This window comes from Rattus norvegicus, chromosome 2 (genome assembly GCF_036323735.1).
Source record: "Rattus norvegicus strain BN/NHsdMcwi chromosome 2, GRCr8, whole genome shotgun sequence".
In the NCBI taxonomy this organism is placed as follows: Eukaryota; Metazoa; Chordata; class Mammalia; order Rodentia; family Muridae; genus Rattus; species Rattus norvegicus.
In genome coordinates, this window is record NC_086020.1 from 14,000,375 (window position 1) to 14,016,105 (window position 15,731).

Sequence of the window (15,731 nt, forward strand, 5' to 3'; positions counted from 1 at the left end):
GATAGTGTAGACTTCTAACATACCAGTGGAGGAGAGTTAGTTTAAATGGCAGAAAGGTGTATTTCTTATCTCTGGAATTTTTATTATTCTAAAAATGATTTTCAAATAGTAAGATGATTTCCAATATATTCAGAAGCATGTTGCTATTTGGCAAGTTGGACCTTCCACTGAGGACTGGTATATATATATATATATATATATATATATATATATATATATATATATACATATATATATATCTCATTATATTAAACCTCAACATGGGCATTTACTTCATAAACCTGGGGTGTAACTCTGCTACAAGGAGATTAGAACCACGAACCCTGAGAACCACAGAGGTTGATATTGTATAGTTTGGCTATGCCATCCCTACAGAGAAGATTAACTCTCTTCATGTCGTTATTTTACTAACTGGAGTAGATTTTTTTAATATTGTGGGGTGTGCTAGTATTTGGAACACACTATTGATAAGACTGCCTTGAGTAATGAAGTAAGTGGACAGGGGTTACCATCCGTGAGACAGGAAAAGCCCAGCATCCACATCTGGACCAGATGTGACTCAATCTTTTCCCCTGCTTGTTCATTGTCTCATTAACTGAGATGCATACAATACACATGTGGTTGCTTTGTTGAAAAGGCTTTGTGAATACGCTTGCCTGTTTATTTTAAACCGATAAAACAGACTCCTAGTAATTGTAAAGTTTTTCCACGATATTGTGAAACAACAAGCACACAATGGCTAACAGCATTTCGTTGTTTATTTTCTTAGTGTATATAAGCCAGGACATTATTTTTAAAAACAATTTTGTGAGATGTTGGAGAAAGAAGTGCCACACAAAGTAACTGTAGATCTCTTTCAACAGTGGATGATGCCTTGAGATTTCATAGAAAGTTGTTCTCTTACTTACAACAAATGATTCCAAGTTGCTTCCTTTGAGTTTGAGGCGGGCCCTGAAATTCTTCATATCAAAATCTGTTAAAAATAGGAAAGGAAAACAATAAATGGTCTGGTCTTCTTTTTCAAGTGGCATTGTTATTTTTCCAGAAGGGGGCGCTCTCAGTCCGTATGCAGCAAGAGCTCAGAGCAGACAGTCTGCTATCTGCTGCGAGGAAATTGTCTGAGGGGAAAATATCAACACAAACCATGCGTTTTGCCGCTGGAGCACGCTGGACCTCATCTGCTTAAAAAGATGCACGGATATAGTCATCACAGTTCATAATTTAATAAACTGCTAAAAAAACCCACACATTTTCATTTTAGCGACTTTGGTCTCACAACTAAATTCGCATTGCTACAAAGACATTTGAATTTTGCACTAATATGTCATGAGCACGGCACCCACTGCAAATTAATGAGTCTCTGAATAGCACTGTGCATTTGTCATTTGAATTTATGCTAATGCAATGAGGTCTCCTGGTGATGCTGATAGTCCGTAGCAGTCGCTCCAACCAGAGAAGATGTCGGCACTTCTCTTCCACTTTATAATGCGATGTCCTCTCTTGGCTCTTCTGTCCTGTCACTTAGGTGGCAATCCCATAGCTGGTTATTGATAGGGCCGCTAATTATCTTTGACTTTACACTATTGGCCTGACCCCCCGACACTGGGCAGAGGTAATGGATCAGTGTTGAGAGAACTATGTACATCACACAGTGACAGCCTCAGACCGGGAGGTCAGAAGGAGTTCATGGAGAACCAATGGAATTTGCAAGGGATGTTGGTATAGAAACTGCCGACGTTTTCCAGAGATATTGTGTAATTTATATCAATAAGTCAATCTAAGAAAGTATACTTTTTGCAGACATGATGAACAGCGTTTGTTTGTATGTACAAAAAATAGATGCCTCTACCTCATTCGTTTTCCTGTTCCTGCCGTATTTACATTTCAGTCTAAGACAAAGGCCCTAGTAATCAGGGTTATCAGGGCATCTGCGTCTTCATTATGGTTGTACACGTTTCCTGTTGGTCATGGGTATGTAGTGACACATTTGAGTGTAATGGTAAGATTACTGACATCTTGGGCCTGTTGTAGGAAGGAAAATGAACAAATTATAAGCCTTAAGAAACAAGTTAGGGACAAAGGTTGTCAGGGTTTCTATCTTTTGCCCCAAGACTTAATTGTGAAATTTATTTTTCCCCTTGATTTAATACTTGTATTTGCCTCGTTTCTAGTTACTGGAAATAAAAATGGGCAGTTTACTCAGTGTATTCAGAAAAAACAGGTTTTAAAACATAACATAAAAAAGTGAATAAAAAATTGAGAGCCTCAAACGAAAGTATTTGTGTTAATTTTGGACCTTTTGAAAATTGTTTTTTGATTATAGGGTGTGTGGTTCTCCCCACCCCGTCAGAGACAAACATGCAAACTTTTCCGTCTACATTGTCACTCTTAAAGCACACGCATGAGTTATGATTAAAATATACCATTGTTAGCATCCACTCCCAGGTGGGAAATGAAGTGGAGACAAGAGTGAATTCTTGGATTATTTCAAATAGAAAAAGCATCCTCTGACTGACGAGGAGGATAGCTCCTTAAATGACGTTGAGGAGCACAGCGTGGGGAACTGAGAGTGGCCGGAGCATCTTGCAGAATCCCCAGAATGAAAAGGCTCCTCCCTGAACAATGAAACGCTCCCGAAGATGAGGGATTTAATTCTAACCCTTCGGCATTGCAAGGGGCTGAGGGCACAGCCCCCAGGGAGGCAAGTGTTGCCTTCGGTCTCTCTAACCTGTTGGCACCGCGCTAAGGGTTAAAGGGCTGCTCTAGAGAGCAAAGCCGGAGGAAGAAGGCAGCTAATAGATTCTTCACTCCAGCTCCTCCTGTTTCCCATCAAGGAAGGGAGACGTTTTTCACTCTTCTTGGAAAAACTTTGAAATGTAAACTGTTTCGATTGATGGCTCCTTCTGGCCCTGGCAACTCTTTTTGGTAGCTGGTGCTCTTTCTGTAATACTTGTTAAAAACGTCTCTGTAGCAAAGATGTTGTTTTTTATGTGATTTTTTTTTTAAGTCAGCGCATGTGTGAGTACAGACAGGCTCTCATCTTGCACTGCGGAGACTGGCAGGTGAACACCTCCCCCGGTTGTCCTTATTCATTTGCAATACTTTATATGATTAGTCTCTTAGAAAGCTGTTTTCAGTCGAAACTGTCAATCCACTTCCAATGTGGCCCCTCTCCCTGGAATGAGTTCCCGCAACCCGTGAGGAGGCTCTGGCCACAAGTCCCTTTCCTAGCCTGGATATATTTAATGTACCAGATAACCTGCTACTAACTCTTCCACGGAAGGACTGCAAAGAAGGTTTTAAAGAAACTGATACATGTTTTTCTTAAGGATCATATTTAGTATTTAAACCACATATGCTCCCTCTAACCACCTACACAATTTTAATCATTTGTCTTTTAATGAAAATTCCATTTTAATCAAACATCTATGAAATGTCTATGTGCAGATGATTTTTAATATTCTGTTAATGGTCTCTAAATTTGAGAAAAATACAGAAGGTAAAATTGATCATCCTGCTTAAAACAAGATCATCCTGGTTCAAACGATAGAATTTGATAAACCACACAAAACAGTGTGATTTTGATTTCTGATGTGTATCTGATAGACTTCCAGCAATGATACGTCATTCTTATTTTGGGCCCTACCGGAGCCGTTTTGTGAGTTATGTATTGTTACGTTTTTCTTTGCTGAAGCCAGATGCTTTGCAGTACTATTTGTAATTCCTAAATATTGAATTTTTTGGTGTGTTTCAAGCCCAGTGGTAACCTGTTTCTAAGTGGGTCTACCCCTCCGTGCAAAGATGCTGTCCATCCCGCCCACCCTGCCCACCCTGCCCTCCCTGCCCACCCTGCCCACCCTGCCCACCCTGTCCATCCTGTCCACCCTGTCCACTCTGAGTTCTCCCACTTGCCAAGCACTGTGTTGATCAAGAGTGCATTCTGTGGCCACGAGGCTACAAATCAACTGAAGTTGACTTTTTCAGTGTTAAGTCAGAGTCTGATTAGATATTTGACCTACAGGAAAGAAACTCATGTCTGAAGTAGTCATCTTACCTACATGTCTGCTCAGACAGTGAGGCCCTTCTTTCCTTTTATTCCTATGGACAGACAGACAGGTAGACAGATGTACATAGTCACACAGGAGGATATGGACACATTCTGTAGTTTTGTGTACTCTCTTACATATATGCACGCATATGTAAGTGAATGTATATTTATGAATATGTGTATATATGTGCATATGTTTACATATGCAGATATGTGGATAACTATATGTATGTACACACAAAATTAGACTAGAACTATCATATTGTTATTTTTAGTTTTTGAAGTTATAAATTAACAAGAAAGAGTGGTGTGATGTTATCACAAAATTTTGAACAGTTTTCCCAGTTTTTTACTGAGATACAGATACATTTAATGCTTCACGAGTGGATACTACATGTATAACTTCCTCCTTTTGGACAGGTTCTGTTGCTTCCTGTGTCTGCTTCTTCCCAGCCTGCAAGAACATATATCCTTGGTGTATTTTGATTCCTGTAGCGTATGCATGAGCTTTGTGCCCAGGCCTGCCTTTGCCTTCAAGATACTCGTAATTGATTATAGAAGCAGGATTAGAGCACCATGAACAACATAGTGTAATCAGAAATAAATAGAAAACTTCAAAGAGTATAATTATCCTTCTGCATGGAAGGGAACAATGGTAGGTGGCATTTACCTTTCCTAGGGCGTTCTTGAATTCTTAAGTAAAATTCTTACTTTCTTCTTTTTTGAGAACATGGAAAAACGCAAGGAAGGAACTAAATGACAGAAGCCTTTGGGGGGCTGGTGTTTAGCTTCTTTTCCCCACACCCCTTTTTTCTCTCTTTTGGCCTATAGGAGTCCTAGGAGCTGTGTTGAAATATCAACCTCATAGCCATTGCCTTGCCAGTGTTCGGATCAAGCAGAAGGCAAGCCATTCCATTGTTCTGTAGATGCAGATGGGAAGTTTGCCGATACTGGCCTTTTCGGGAAGGATTTAGCTTTCCCAAGATCCTTCAATTGCAAAGCTTGCTTCTTCTCTTTTTCTTTCTTTTTTTAATTTTTTTTACAATAGGCTTATGCTTTGTAAGTAAAATTATGACTATTCTCTTTCTTTCTTTCTTTTCTTTTTATTTCTTCCTTCCTTCTTTCCCTCCTTCCTTCCCTCATTCCTTCCCGTCTTCTCTCTTCTCTCTCTCTCTTTCTTTTTCTTTCTTTGAGACAAGTCTCACTACTTAGCACAGGAACTTGATATTTACACCAGGCTGCCCTTGAACCTAGAGATCTACCTGCCTCTGCTTTCCTAGTGTTGGAATTAAGGTTGCGCTCCACCATGCCCCATTTGGTGATTTATTTTCAAATACCAAAAATTCTCCTATTTACAAACTGAAGATAAATCTGCAAACAATCAGACATTATTTAAGATCTTGTTAAAGTAAAAATTATTATTCTTTTATTTTTCAAACTGGCAAAAAAGAGTTTTAGTTTCCAAATAAATATTTCTATTAATTGGTTAACAATTTTGTAACATATTTTGATAATATTTACAATGCCTTTTCTTATCTCTTCCCAAATCCAACTTGCCTCCTACTTTCTCTGATTTTTATGTCTTCTTTCCAAAACTGTAGGGGCCATCAACTCTGATTCTTGCTCTTCTTGTATTTCTGGGTGTGACACCATCCAGTACAGTGTGGTTAGTTTACCAAGAACCACACCCTTAGGAAAACTGCCTGTTCCTCCCCGAAGCCGTCAATTCTCCATGGCTCCTTAGCTACAAGTAGGAGCTCATGACCCACCTTCTACTCCATACTAGAATGTTGTCTAGCTTGTTCTTGTGCAGATTACAACACATGTCATGTGTCATGTTAAGAAGACACTGTTTCTATCAATCCAGTCCTCTGAACTTCTGGCCCTTAAAATGGTCCTGTTCTATTTTCTGTGATGGTCCCTGAGCTCTGGGGAGGGATGTGACCCCACTAGTGGCTGAGCATTACACAGTAACTTGTTCTCTCTACTTTGAATAGCTGTGAATTTCTGTATGAACCTCCATCCATTGCACCAAGAAACTCCTTTGATGACGTTTAAGAAATGCACTAACATTTGGAATAGAGATAAGAATGCACGGGTCATTTTGATTTGATGTCCCTTTATCAACAAAACAAAACCAGCAACCTTTCCAACCCAAGATAAATGAGTAGCAAACAAAGAACATTCTTCAAACCTGTGGCGGGCGAATCATAGGTCCTACAGGAGAATTTACTGTTGTTATTAGAGAGCTATAAACTGCCCTTTAAGTCCCTGTCTTTATTTGAGAAGTTAGCACAACTCTCAACCCTCATCAAAAAAGCTGCTTTTTTTCAGTATATAATTTTCAATACAACTGGTCAACCTTCAGGAAATAAGTGTGCAGAGTGCTCAATTCTTAGTAAACATCCTTGTAACAACCTATTACATCAGGATCAAAGAACCATCGCAGAAAGCAGGGCAGAAAGATTGGCAGAGACAGTAGATGTCTGCAGTAAGCAGTATTTGCTGGTCACAGCAGCTCCGTCACATACATGAACTCATAGCGACTGTGACTGAATGCTCAAAACTAGTACAAGACTGAGCCAGCCACGATGCCAGCATGAATGTAGGTGGGCTCAGGAAGCCCCACTTGCAGTTGAAGAGCTCTTGGCAATTTCCAACAAATAAATAAAATAGTGGAAATTAAAGTGATTTTTAGTTTAGGACTTGAAGAAATAGGGCAGGAAAGGTTATCTATCTATCTATCTATCTATCTATCTATCTATCTATCTATCTATCTATCATTAATTATCAATCATCTACCTATCCATCTATCTTCTACCATTTATCTATATCATCTATCTATCTATCTATCTATCTATCTATCTATCTATCTATCTATCTATCTATCATTAATTATCTATCATCTACCTATCCATCTATCTATCTTCTACCATTTATCTATATCATCTATCTATCTATCTATCTATCTATCTATCTATCTATCTATCTATCTATCTATCTATCTATCTATCTATCCATCCATGGAGAGATGTGTTAGGGAGTATAAGAAAGAGGAAACAGGCAGCAAGTCTGCTGGCAACTTGTTTGAGAGTCTCTGAAGTGAACTTCTGCTATTATTTTTCAACTTCTTAGTTATTTGACATCAAGAAACTTGCTGTTCTGATGTAGATATGGGAATGTAAAGTTGAAAATTCTCTTAACCCTTAAAGGTACAGAATTAGTGCATATCGTTATAGTTGCAGCTATGAATAAAAATAGAGGCAGTGATATTTTGAAGTGTTTGCATTTATAAGAGTGATTACAATAAGAATTAGTGAAAATGAGAAGATTGGGAGTGCAATCTAGCACTTTATGTAACATGAAAAAGTTTACAGTTTTTAATGATTATTTTTAATATTCTGAGTTAAAAGGTAAGATTTTATACATTTATAATATAAACATTATACATGCGTATATATTCTGAAGTATTCTGATCATATCTGTGGTGTCAATGCTTAACATTCACAATGCATTTGTTAGGACAACACGCCCTCTCTCATAATTACAGCTGTCATGTCACAAATAGGTCACTAGAGTTTATGCCTGTAATCTGAGTTTTATTTGTAACCTTTGACCTAAACCATCAGCCACAGTGGACACTGTCAACCCACCCCTTACTCATGTTTCTGTGAGATCAAGGCTTTCAGAGCCTGTATTGGAATAACATCATTGGGCATTTTTCTTTCTATGCCCGTGATATTTTACCTAATGTCCTTCATATGGTAAACATTACAGAATTTCCTGTATTTATGGGGAAATAGTGTTCCATTCTGTAGGCTGTCCACACTGGACTTGAGGATCTGACACTGTTGTTGATATTGCTGTGTGGGTCATGAGTGTGCAATTCCCATTTCTGCATGTCTTATGCTCAGGGTTCTTGCTAGACCATATTATGGTAGCTGTTTGAGGGTCTTGAAGAGCCTCTATATGGTTTCCAGAGTGTCTATAGTATTTCACATTTACACTAATATATACCATTTTTGTCTTTCTTTGTTTTATTATTTTCATTAGTCTTGGGGATGGAAGACAGCCTCTCACATGGTAGGTCACACTACCACTTAGCTACACCCTTAGCCCTTACCTACTTTTTTTTTATTATGACCCTAACAATTATAATAAAACTATGGTATTGCTCATTGTGGTTTTGATTTGTATCTTTTTGATGACTTAGAGTTTTTGAACATTTAAAATGCACTTGCTAGCTGTTTCTCTCTTCTTTTAAATTTTTCTAGTCTGGAGTTTTTCCCATTTTTATTTTGTTCCTTCTTTTCTTGCTGTTGAACCAAATTCATTATACACTTGAGTATTCAGCCCTTATCAGATGAACAGTTGGCAAAACTCTCCTCCCACTGTAGGCTTACATTTTTCAAAACCAACTCTAATAAGTTTACTTAAATTCTTTAACATCCTTTTAGCCCACCACCTACCAGAGGCAGTAGAAAGGAAAGGTTAATAGGTCAAAGGAGGATGTGGACCTGTCTAGAAATAGTTCTTTGGGGAGAATCCAGTCTGTTTGTCTGGATATCAGCAGTTCAGTTCACATGAGTAGCTTGATCCACTCGTAAACACCATTCAAGAATCAGCAATGGTAGTTTGATCCAGAAGAAACCTTGAGGCTCTGCCAATTGGCCCAAATCTGCAGAAGCAGCAAGAAGCCCTTGTGAACATCACTGGAAGTTCTTTATGGGTTTCTCTCTCCGAAACCATGACCAATAATGATCAGCAAAAAGTGCCAAGGTGAACCAATACCACATGGCATCATCAACTGTCTGTTGGGTAAATATTTACACTTTCTAAACATCATGTGTTCCCTCAAGTATCCGCTCTAGTAAAACATCACATGCCCTTCATTCCAGGCTGCTTTCAGAAAAACACCACATATCAGTTCTTAGCACACCCCCTCCCCCAACCAAATGTCTGCGTCAGCAAAAACACCCTCTCATAAGACAGTTTCTGGAAAACCATCACATGACACAACTGAGTCTCCAAAGACTCAGAAAATTTCAACGTCACCCCTCACCGTAGGCTGCTGCTTTTTCTGTAGATTTTTTCAACAGCTGCACAAAAGCTTTTGACTTTGTCATACTTATGCTTTTTCTGTCTTTTAGTTTTGTTGCATTATCTTAATGGTCATGCCCCCCAAATTATTGGCCTGACCACCAAAATGATGAATGGTTTAGCGTACATACATACATGTACATGTATAAAAACTTTGCATAGGTTAGATCTTACATTTAAGACTTTAATTGGTTTTGTATTTTTCTTGTCTGTGGTGAACCTTACAACAGTATTGGTGAGGTCCTCTTCTCTTCCTTACTCATTTTTCAGGCTGCTCAGAACTCCTAATGACTTTTCTCCCTCAGCCTCCCTAGTTTGGGCACTGCAGGGTTGAGCCACCACACCCAGGTTCACCTTCAGTCTCTGTATGTAGCTGTCTAGGATTCTAAATGTTACTGAGTAGACGGTTCTTCTCATTGAACATTTTTAGCTTCCATTTGTTTTTTTATCAAACTCTATCTGACTGTCAATGTCTAGTTGTTTTCTTTCTGAGCTCTGGTTTACTCCAGTAACCAGAAATTTCCTGAGTCTTTGGAGACTCAGTTGAGTTGTGTCATGTGATGTTTTTCCAGAAACTGCATGTCTGTTTTTATGAAGCACTGTACAATTCTTGCCAAAGCTTCGTAGTGCATTTTGAAGCCAGAGAGTTCAGATGCCTCGGCTTCTTCTTTTTGTTTAACGTTGTTATTTACTTTATTATAGAATATAAGGAATTTGATTAACATTTCATTGAAGCTACAGGCTAATTTCAGTAACATACATGTTTCAACCCTTAATAAATCTGCAAATGATGGGTATCTGTCCATTCATCTGCATTTTAATTAACTTCTTTGATCATTGTTTTAAAGTTTGATTCCCTTAGTTATATTTATTTATAAGTATTTTTATAGAAATAGTAGATGGAATTTTTCCTTGACTTTCTTCAAATTTCACTATTAGCACATAGAAATGATTCTGATTTTGGTGTGTTTATTTTGTACTTTTTAATTTCACAGAAGTTGTTTATTATCTAGTTTAAATAGTTTGATTGACTTGTTCCAGCTTTTTTTAAAGCATAAGATGCATCTGTGTAAAAAGATTATTTGATTTATCCCCTTTCCAGTTTTTAGACCTTTAGTTTTTCTCTTGCTAGATCTCTATGACTAGAACTTCTAGTGTGTGTTGAATAAGCACAATTGAAGAAGGCACTCTTGTTTCGCTCTTGATCTTAGAGAGAAAGCTTTAAATGTTGTAATTTGGTATGGGACTTTGCTACATATTATTGGAACTTAACTTATCCTTATGATGAGAAGCTTAGTTTTGTCATTTTCTGCATCTTCTGATATTTGTCCATTACAATGATGTACGTATTTGCGTAGGCTGAGGCATTCCTCATCCATACTTGGCAAGAATCTTAGTCATGGGGAGTAATCTTTATAATGTGCTATAGAATTATTTTTCAAATACATTTGTTTATCATCATTACAATTATACGTTTGTAGTAGTCTCCTTTTTTCAGGATCCTTGCTTGGTTTCATCTCCACAAACAAACTAGCAAAGAAACAGATATTAAATTACAAAAGATTACTGGGACAGTTCAGTTTTTAAAACGATAAATACAATTTTCAACTGCTGAGCAGCCTAGATATGAAAACATAGGTGAGAAAGGAAAATGTTAAAATATTAAAAATATTAGTTGAACAACATCTATGTCACTTAATAGCTCTCTGAAAGGGACTTTATCCAATTCATGTTCGGAAAGTTGAGCAAATTTTGACAATTTGGAAGAAACCTAGGAAGAAAGTCCTGCATGTGAACTAAAGACCATGGAGAAACCCAAGTGATGTGGACAGTGTGGCTTCTACCCTTCATTAACTTCTGCTCAATGGCCACATTCCCCATCACAGTCCCTGTAGGGCCCTCTGAAGGTACAATGTCAATAGAATTGACACATAGTGTTTGCCAAGTGGTTTCTTTTGTTAACATACAATAATCAGGTTAGTGAAACTTGATGGATTAAAATTATATAAAACATATCTTTATTTTCAATAAACAACTAAAAAAAAAAAAAACCCCACAGACACCGCCGGACCCTGAAGGAAACAGACCGGATAAACAGTTCTCTGCACCCAAATCCCGTGGGAGGGAGAGCTAAACCTTCAGAGAGGCAGACAGGCCTGGGAAACCAGAAGAGACTGCTCCCTGCACACACATCTCGGACGCCAGAGGAAAAAGCCAAAGACCATCTGGAACCCTGGTGCACTGAAGCTCCCGGAAGGGGCGGCACAGGTCTTCCTGGTTGCTGCCGCTGCAGAGAGCCCCTGGGCAGCACCCCACGAGCGAACTTGAGCCTCGGGATCACAGGTAAGACCAAATTTTCTGCTGCAAGAAAGCTGCCTGGTGAACTCAAGACACAGGCCCACAGGAACAGCTGAAGACCTGTAGAGAGGAAAAACTACACGCCCGAAAGCAGAACACTCTGTCCCCATAACTGACTGAAAGAGAGGAAAACAGGTCTACAGCACTCCTGACACACAGGCTTATAGGACAGTCTAGCCACTGTCAGAAATAGCAGAACAAAGTAACACTAGAGATAATCTGATGGCGAGAGGCAAGCGCAGGAACCCAAGCAACAGAAACCAAGACTACATGCCATCATCGGAGCCCAATTCTCCCACCAAAACAAACATGGAATATCCAAACACACCAGAAAAGCAAGATCTAGTTTCAAAATCATATTTGATCATGATGCTGGAGGACTTCAGGAAAGACCTGAACACACTTAGGGAAGCACAGGAAAACATTAATAAACAAGTAAAAGCCTACAGAGAGGAATCGCAAAAATCCCTGAAAGAATTCCAGGAAAACACAATCAAACAGTTGAAGGAATTAAAAATGGAAATAGAAGCAATCAAGAAAGAACACATGGAAACAACCCTGGATATAGAAAACCAAAAGAAGAGACAAGGAGCTGTAGATACAAGCTTCACCAACAGAATACAAGAGATGGAAGAGAGAATCTCAGGAGCAGAAGATTCCATAGAAATCATTGACTCAACTGTCAAAGATAATGTAAAGCGGAAAAAGCTACTGGTCCAAAACATACAGGAAATCCAGGACTCAATGAGAAGATCAAACCTAAGGATAATAGGTATAGAAGAGAGTGAAGACTCCCAGCTCAAAGGACCAGTAAATATCTTCAACAAAATCATAGAAGAAAACTTCCCTAACCTAAAAAAAGAGATACCCATAGACATACAGGAAGCCTACAGAACTCCAAATAGATTGGACCAGAAAAGAAACACCTCCCGTCACATAATTGTCAAAACACCAAACGCACAAAATAAAGAAAGAATATTAAAAGCAGTAAGGGAAAAAGGTCAAGTAACATATAAAGGGAGACCTATCAGAATCACACCAGACTTCTCGCCAGAAACTATGAAGGCCAGAAGATCCTGGACTGATGTTATACAGACCCTAAGAGAACACAAATGCCAGCCCAGATTACTGTATCCAGCAAAACTCTCAATTAACATCGATGGAGAAACCAAGATATTCCATGACAAAACCAAATTTACACAATATCTTTCTACAAATCCAGCACTACAAAGGATAATAAATGGTAAAGCCCAACATAAGGAGGCAAGCTATACCCTAGAAGAAGCAAGAAACTAATCGTCTTGGCAACAAAACAAAGAGAATGAAAGCACACAAACATAACCTCACATCAAATATGAATATAACGGGAAGCAATAATCACTATTCCTTAATATCTCTCAATATCAATGGCCTCAACTCCCCAATAAAAAGACATAGATTAACAAACTGGATACGCAACGAGGACCCTGCATTCTGCTGCCTACAGGAAACACACCTCAGAGACAAAGACAGACACTATCTCAGAGTGAAAGGCTGGAAAACAACTTTCCAAGCAAATGGTCAGAAGAAGCAAGCTGGAGTAGCCATTCTAATATCAAATAAAATCAATTTCCAACTAAAAGTCATCAAAAAAGATAAGGAAGGACACTTCATATTCATCAAAGGAAAAATCAACCAAGATGAACTCTCAATCCTAAATATCTATGCCCCAAATACAAGGGCACCTACATATGTAAAAGAAACCTTACTAAAGCTCAAAACACACATTGCACCTCACACAATAATAGTGGGAGATTTCAACACCCCACTCTCATCAATGGACAGATCATGGAAACAGAAATTAAACAGTGATGTAGACAGACTAAGAGAAGTCATGAGCCAAATGGACTTAACGGATATTTATAGAACATTCTATCCTAAAGCAAAAGGATATACCTTCTTCTCAGCTCCTCATGGTACTTTCTCCAAAATTGACCATATAATTGGTCAAAAAACGGGCCTCAACAGGTACAGAAAGATAGAAATAATCCCATGCGTGCTATCGGACCACCACGGCCTAAAACTGGTCTTCAATAACAATAAGGGAAGAATGCCCACATATACGTGGAAATTGAACAATGCTCTACTCAATGATAACCTGGTCAAGGAAGAAATAAAGAAAGAAATTAAAAACTTTTTAGAATTTAATGAAAATGAAGGTACAACATACTCAAACTTATGGGACACAATGAAAGCTGTGCTAAGAGGAAAACTCATAGCGCTGAGTGCCTGCAGAAAGAAACAGGAAAGAGCATATGTCAGCAGCTTGACAGCACACCTAAAAGCTCTAGAACAAAAAGAAGCAAATACACCCAGGAGGAGTAGAAGGCAGGAAATAATCAAACTCAGAGCTGAAATCAACCAAGTAGAAACAAAAAGGACCATAGAAAGAATCAACAGAACCAAAAGTTGGTTCTTTGAGAAAATCAACAAGATAGATAAACCCTTAGCCAGACTAACGAGAGGACACAGAGAGTGTGTCCAAATTAACAAAATCAGAAATGAAAAGTGAGACATAACTACAGATTCGGAGGAAATTCAAAAAATCATCAGATCTTACTATAAAAACCTATATTCAACAAAATTTGAAAATCTGCAGGAAATGGACAATTTCCTAGACAGATACCAGGTATCGAAGTTAAATCAGGAACAGATAAACCAGTTAAACAACCCCATAACTCCTAAGGAAATAGAAGCAGTCATTAAAGGTCTCCCAACCAAAAAGAGCCCAGGTCCAGACGGGTTTAGTGCAGAATTCTATCAAACCTTCATAGAAGACCTCATACCAATATTATCCAAACTATTCCACAAAATTGAAACAGATGGAGCCCTACCGAATTCCTTCTATGAAGCCACAATTACTCTTATACCTAAACCACACAAAGACACAACAAAGAAAGAGAACTTCAGACCAATTTCCCTTATGAATATCGACGCAAAAATACTCAATAAAATTCTGGCAAACCGAATTCAAGAGCACATCAAAACAATCATCCACCATGATCAAGTAGGCTTCATCCCAGGCATGCAGGGATGGTTTAATATACGGAAAACCATCAACGTGATCCATTATATAAACAAACTGAAAGAACAGAACCACATGATCATTTCATTAGATGCTGAGAAAGCATTTGACAAAATTCAACACCCCTTCATGATAAAAGTCCTGGAAAGAATAGGAATTCAAGGCCCATACCTAAACATAGTAAAAGCCATATACAGCAAACCAGTTGCTAACATTAAACTAAATGGAGAGAAACTTGAAGCAATCCCACTAAAATCAGGGACTAGACAAGGCTGCCCACTCTCTCCCTACTTATTCAATATAGTTCTTGAAGTTCTAGCCAGAGCAATCAGACAACAAAAGGAGTTCAAAGGGATACAGATCGGAAAAGAAGAGGTCAAAATATCACTATTTGCAGATGATATGATAGTATATTTAAGTGATCCCAAAAGTTCCACCAGAGAACTACTAAAGCTGATAAACAACTTCAGCAAAGGGGCTGGGTATAAAATTAACTCAAATAAATCAGTTGCCTTCCTCTATACAAAAGAGAAACAAGCCGAGAAAGAAATTAGGGAAACGACACCCTTCATAATAGACCCAAATAATATAAAGTACCTCGGTGTGACTTTAACCAAGCAAGTAAAAGATCTGTACAATAAGAACTTCAAGACACTGAGGAAAGAAATTGAAGAAGACCTCAGAAGATGGAAAGATCTCCCATGCTCATGGATTGGCAGGATTAATATGGTAAAAATGGCCATTTTACCAAAAGCAATCTACAGATTCAATGCAATCCCCATCAAAATACCAATCCAATTCTTCAAAGAGTTAGACAGAACAATTTGCAAATTCATCTGGAATAACAAAAAACCCAGGATAGCTAAAGCTATCCTCAATAATAAAAGGACTTCAGGGGGAATCACTATCCCTGAACTCAAGCAGTATTACAGAGCAATAGTGATAAAAACTGCATGGTATTGGTACAGAGACAGACAGATAGACCAATGGAATAGAATTGAAGACCCAGAAATGAACCCACACACCTATGGTCACTTGATTTTTGACAAAGGAGCCAAAACCATCCAATGGAAAAAAGATAGCATTTTCAGCAAATGGTGCTGGTTCAACTGGAGGGCAACATGTAGAAGAATGCAGATCGATCCATCCTTATCACCCTGT